The sequence below is a fragment of the Salvia hispanica genome, chromosome 1 (assembly GCF_029641045.1).
Source record: "Salvia hispanica isolate PSC_SH4W2 chromosome 1, Shi_PSC_v1, whole genome shotgun sequence".
NCBI lineage: Eukaryota > Viridiplantae > Streptophyta > Magnoliopsida > Lamiales > Lamiaceae > Salvia > Salvia hispanica.
In genome coordinates, this window is record NC_142692.1 from 2,566,401 (window position 1) to 2,572,415 (window position 6,015).

The following is a 6,015-nucleotide window of genomic DNA, read 5'->3' on the forward strand; positions in this document are numbered from 1 at the left end:
ATAATTAATTTCGTTAGTTGTTTGAATTTAGATTTTGTGGACTAGTAGAATCTCATACTTTCATTCATGATTCATTGAAATTTAGGTGGAGACGAGACAACCGTATACATTGACTTTGAATTATGCAAATGACGTTAATTAGAACAATATACTCCCTCCGTCTCATAGAAATAGATCATTTAGAGTTGACACTAGTTTTAATATGTAATTAATAAAATAAAAGAGAAGGAAGAAAAGTTGTTAAATTATGTAGTGGGGTGGGAGACCATAAATGATAAAGTAAAAGAAAAGAAGAAAAAAAGTTTATAATAAATAGATATAGACTATTTTTATAGGACAGATAAAAAAAGAAATATGATCTATTTTTATAGGACGGAGGAAGTATTTCATTTTGTCTAATGTGCGAAAAAGGTTAAATCTAAAGTCTAATGATTGGGTAATTGACTTAATGATGGGGAAATGTGAAAAAATGGACGTGGATTAAAGCTTACACTTAATTAAATATACAAAATGTAGAGTCATAATCGATCAAATGTGTAAACTGTGAACTGTATAATATACTTAAACTAAATTCAAGTATCAATCATATTACTAACAGTTTTATTCAACTATAATATCCTGATATGTTTGTATTTAAACAATATTTTTATAATTTTGTTTTTCTCTAGTATTTATTTATCATATTGGTGTACATTATTAGATTACTTTTTACTTGTAGAATTTTTTTATCCTCAATCTCAACTATCATTACATAATTCATAAAAAAATGTAGTTGTTGAACATGTTTGAAGGGACTTATTCAAACGGGAACTCATTTGATTTAAATTTATTTTATTTGAAGTTTGAACCTTACAATGGAATACACGGTCTTCGAATATTTTAAGTTTTTCAAACTTTACCACAAAAAAAAGTCTACTGCTTTAAATTATATTCATTTAATATTTTATAGTGGCCTATGTTAGTGACTTATAGATATGGTTTGACAGTTCTATTCACACTTGACAACTTGCATTTATCCATAGCAATGCGCGTCCAATATGATAAAATATGTCGTTTTTCGCAAAATCTTATCCCCATCAAGAATTTATGTTAATGATAGTCAAAACAATAACATAAAAATTTATTAAATTGTGACTTGTATGATGCATATTTTTATGAGTTATTGGCCACTCTATAGCCCTTTTCATATGGCAAAAGCAAAATCCATCTAGATATATAAATTTTTAAAATAGTAAGTATTAGTTATTTTAGACTATTAGGCCTCCATACGAAATTTTTCATGTAATGATATTATCTACAATGTTATTCGAATTACTTAAATAAACAATTATATAGAGTTTAAATTATATTTTACGAGTGCATTTTTATATGCCGCATGTGGGTTGATACCATTGGCATTTTGGGCCTATACACTATTGGAAACGAATCATAGGCCCATGACAATATATAAATATTACAGTACTCATTTAATAAAAAAAATTAAGAAGCAATTTTACTTGAATGTGACAAAATTAAGTGATAATATTGAAGATTAAATTATATTTAAAAAAATTGTAAAAAATATATTGTAAATATATTTATAAAAAATATGAGTATATGATAAGTTTATTAAAAATATATACCCTTTAAGGTATTAAGGGTATTTTCGTCCAGAAAAACTTGGAAATAGTAAAAAAGTACTTCAAATGATATTAACTCATAGTTGTTGGACCTCAAATGATATTTTCAAAGTTTCCAGACTTAAAATGATACTTTGGCAAAGTTTGTGGACCAAAAAAGATGTTCCCTATAAAAAAAATGTTCCAGGATAATAATATTATATTCATAAAGATACATACCATATTTGTTTCAAATCTCAGATCAAGTTGTTTAAATTCATTTTATTTAACTTAATAAATATGAAAGAATACATAATTTAATTTTTATACAATTTGTAAAATTGATCATGTATACAATAATTTTTGGTGTACCAAAATTCAAATAAATAGATTAAACAAATCAATATAACGACCTTTTCAATACCTCATTCCTATTGTCGGTTATATTGACGTTACTTATTTTTTGACCCTATCTCTTTTGGCCACTGAAATTTACCTCGACATTGACTCCCTTCGTATTCACTCAACGGAATCAAACTCAGGCTTTACCTAACCTTTTTGTGAACAATTATTTTTATTTCAATTTCATTTGTAACGTACTATATTTTTCAATTGGGTTGGTAACTGGTAGCCCTTCGCAGTATTTTCCTACGAATATTTGTAATTAATATGGATTTTCTAGTCAAACAAAGGGAAAATAACCTTAAATTTCACCAATAAGATTTTAAAAAATGATTGAATTAAAGAATGAATTGAATTTCGAACAATTCAACCTCCAACACATATTGTAAACGCACACACTTTGAATTTTAGGGCTTACATGCCTATTCTATTTGATTGTCATGATCATTAATGACAAAGCCAAATTAAATTAACATTTTTTTGTGACATAGTAAATTATAATACCAAAATAAAAAAAATTGAATAAAAAAATAGTAATTCTATAATATGTGGTCTGAGTTGTATGCACGACCAAACATATGAATTAAAAACATGACCACGTTATATAAGAGAAGCAATGAAACATTTAAACAATGACTAGTTCAAGGACAAACAACTAGACAATAATTATGATCAAGTCTTGTGATATTTTAATAGATTTTGTACATATAAAAGTAATTACTCGAAACTAAATTTCTATTAATATTCCTTAATATTCATATATTGCAAAAATAATTTTCTAATAAGTAGTTAAACTACCAATTATAGCTACAAATAGCAACATTGTGACTTATGAGGACTTGTGATGGATGGAAGGTTTAAATTTTGGGGGAGCAATTTGTGTATTTTAATCACAAATCTAAATTTTAGATATAAATGGAGTTTTATCTTATGTAATTACTCAAAATAAATAAAACACAATTTAAAAGGACATCATGCATTTTTTTAATAGAAATACTTCAGGGTTTTCCGGCATATATCATGTGAAGAACTAATCTATAAATATGGAGTGGAAACCCCACGATATCTTAATTACAAAATCTTAATAATTAAACACATTTATTTTCTAGTGGATAGAAATGATTACAAGAAATGTATTGATCGCTCTTTTCTTAGTTACAATTCTTCTTATTTCCTCACAAGTTGGAGATGCTCGAGAACTCTCTGAGAAATCCAATAGAGTTTCGTGTAAGTATTTTCTTAATCTAAAAAGTTTCAAAGTCGTGTTGCCAATTAATTTTGCTTCTGTTTTCATGTGTTCGTGCATTACTTTCTTTGTAGTCATTTAAACAAAATTTTGCTTTTAGATGTATGTTGATCAGCGTATTCTGAACTGCTTCTGTACTGTTGCTCGTCATTTTTTTCGCTTAAATGTTTTGTAATACATAAAAAATGACGGTAAACGAATTTTTTTTTTTTTTTTAGTAAACGAACTTGAGCAGCTAGATGCGGATCAATATGAGTGTGGAGTGCCCGGCTGTTGTGGAAGTGACACGCTGAGATTTTGCCGCTGCTGCCGTTAACAACTTTTAAATTTTTATTATTATTTCTGGAATTTCAGTTATGTAGCTTGGCTGATTAATAATTGTTATAAACTTGTATTGAGATGCTTCCCAAATATTCATGCATAACTTAGTTTCTACATTTTCGAGCCAAAAAAATTGTACAAAATCTTTTTTTTATTTCAATTTTGGTCTTTCAAGTTCAATTGACTTGTACAACTATGGCTTGGGTTAGTCCTAAAATCGACTCAAGTTCAAGTCGAAGGTGGATCCGGTAGGAGCTGGACGACCCTACCATCAGCTCACGAAGGTTAGAAAATTCCATTAAACTCCAGAGTTGTCGCAAACACCACGGTCCGACAGCTCCGCTCCAATAGTTTTTTTCTTTGTCCGTCAACTATTGCCAGTGATGACCAATGCACTGTCTCTACTTTTTTTGACCTCACAAATTTTATCATGAATCCACATATCAAAAATCAAAATCATGATTATGGTTAAGTCACGAGATACATTGATCTTTAAAATTTGTATTTCAATAAGATAGAAACTCCTATCCAATCTAATAATCATAAAATAGACGTTGTTACCAATTCTTCATAAAGTATACAACTTCATAGTATTAAATAAAGACATATATATAATCAGCACACAAATTGGTCTCTTTGAAAACATTGTTACCAAATCTCACCTAATCGAAGACTATTAGCAATACGTGCTTTAGTTTGATCTCCAAAAGTGATCGTTCACCAAAAATTTATTATAAATGTATACGAAAATTAAACTAGGAGTATAATTTTTGCAAGACACAGAAGCAATCACATGTCAACTGCAGAAGTTGCAGATTTAATGATGAATGTCATTATAAAATATTTTTGTTACCCACTTTGGTATCAATAATTTTTCTATGGACTTGCAACCATTAACTCTATATTTTAATTACTTTTATCCTAATATTAACTTAAATTAATCATTTTAATCGATTTATATTTTCTTCATAAATAGTTATATACAGTATATAAACTATAGTTGACAAAAATATATCTTATAAATAACTTGAATTCCTCAAAGTTTTACTTTATTCAATTTATAATAATTAACCAAAATTAAAAATATAAGAATTTTTTTAAAAATATACATAAAAAACTATTTATGCTAGATTGCTAGCCCAACCCGATCCATTTACCGAATGGACCTAGGTTTGGCCCAATTGCTTTCAAAAGCTAGTACAAACCACTTCAATTACAGGCCTGAGCTTCATTGGGTCTGTTAGATGAGTCTGCCCATACCACTTGACAACTCTAACGTCGTTATGTCAACATGTATCAACGCAAGGCGACGCTCACATACCACTTAATGTTCCATGTCTAGTATGGGCTAATAACATTTTGGGCCTATACACCTTAGATATCGAAACATGGGCCCAAAACAATATCATATGCGCATAAATATCATACTAGTGAGATTAGGGATATCCGAAAATAGGTATAAGTTTGATTTGATTGTGAGATTTGTGTAAGCTTGTTGTCTCACCTAATTGCATTAAACATAAATATCATTAAAGAAATTGGGAAGATGAGGTTTTGTCACCACTTAGCTTCTTTCTTTCTCTCTTAATTCATCCATTTTGTTTGTTTTATCTCTCATATTTATTAATTGCGCCATCCACAATTGAAATTATTTTTCATTAACAAATAAACTAATAAAAAATATTTATATATTAAAATAAAAATAAATATACTAAACAAAATAAGTACTCCTATAATATTGGGTGAACATATGTGAACAATGGTCATAGAAAATATGGTTTTGACTTTGTCTAACCCTTTTTTACTTTGTCTAACTCTTTTCTCTGTACGCACACACATCATAACCATCACATTCCCAAAGGTCAATCAAAACCAGGTCTTTACCAAAATCATTTTGTGACAAATTATTTTTATTGCAATTTCGTTTTTAATAATGTACTACTACAACTTTCAATTGAGTTGGGTGCCTTCACCGTATTTTTCTCCTTGTGGATATATATTATTTTCTCTAAACTTTATATTTAGCCCAGTTCGATGAAGAGCTAGTCCAACGATGAAAAAAAATTTGTCTTTTGATACTAGCGACTATCTTTTTCACCGTGTTCGAGCCTATTTGCGATTGGTCCAACTTCCTATCTTGACAAATAAGAATTCCTCACCATTAGACTTTTTCAAAGTTGAGTTTCAGTAAAAATAGAACATATGTCAATTCTAATGACCATACAAAAGAAAAAATCTTACTATAAAATATATCTTCACATAAATAATTAAAAGCAAAAATTCAACATACAACTTGGTCTCTTCATAGACATATTGCTCCCAAATCTCACCTAATCGGAGACCAATAGCAATAGATGCCTTAAGTTGACCGCTAACAGTGATCGATCACCGAAAATTGAAGTATAAATATGAAAGATAAACATATCATTGTTTTCAAGTCATTGCAAA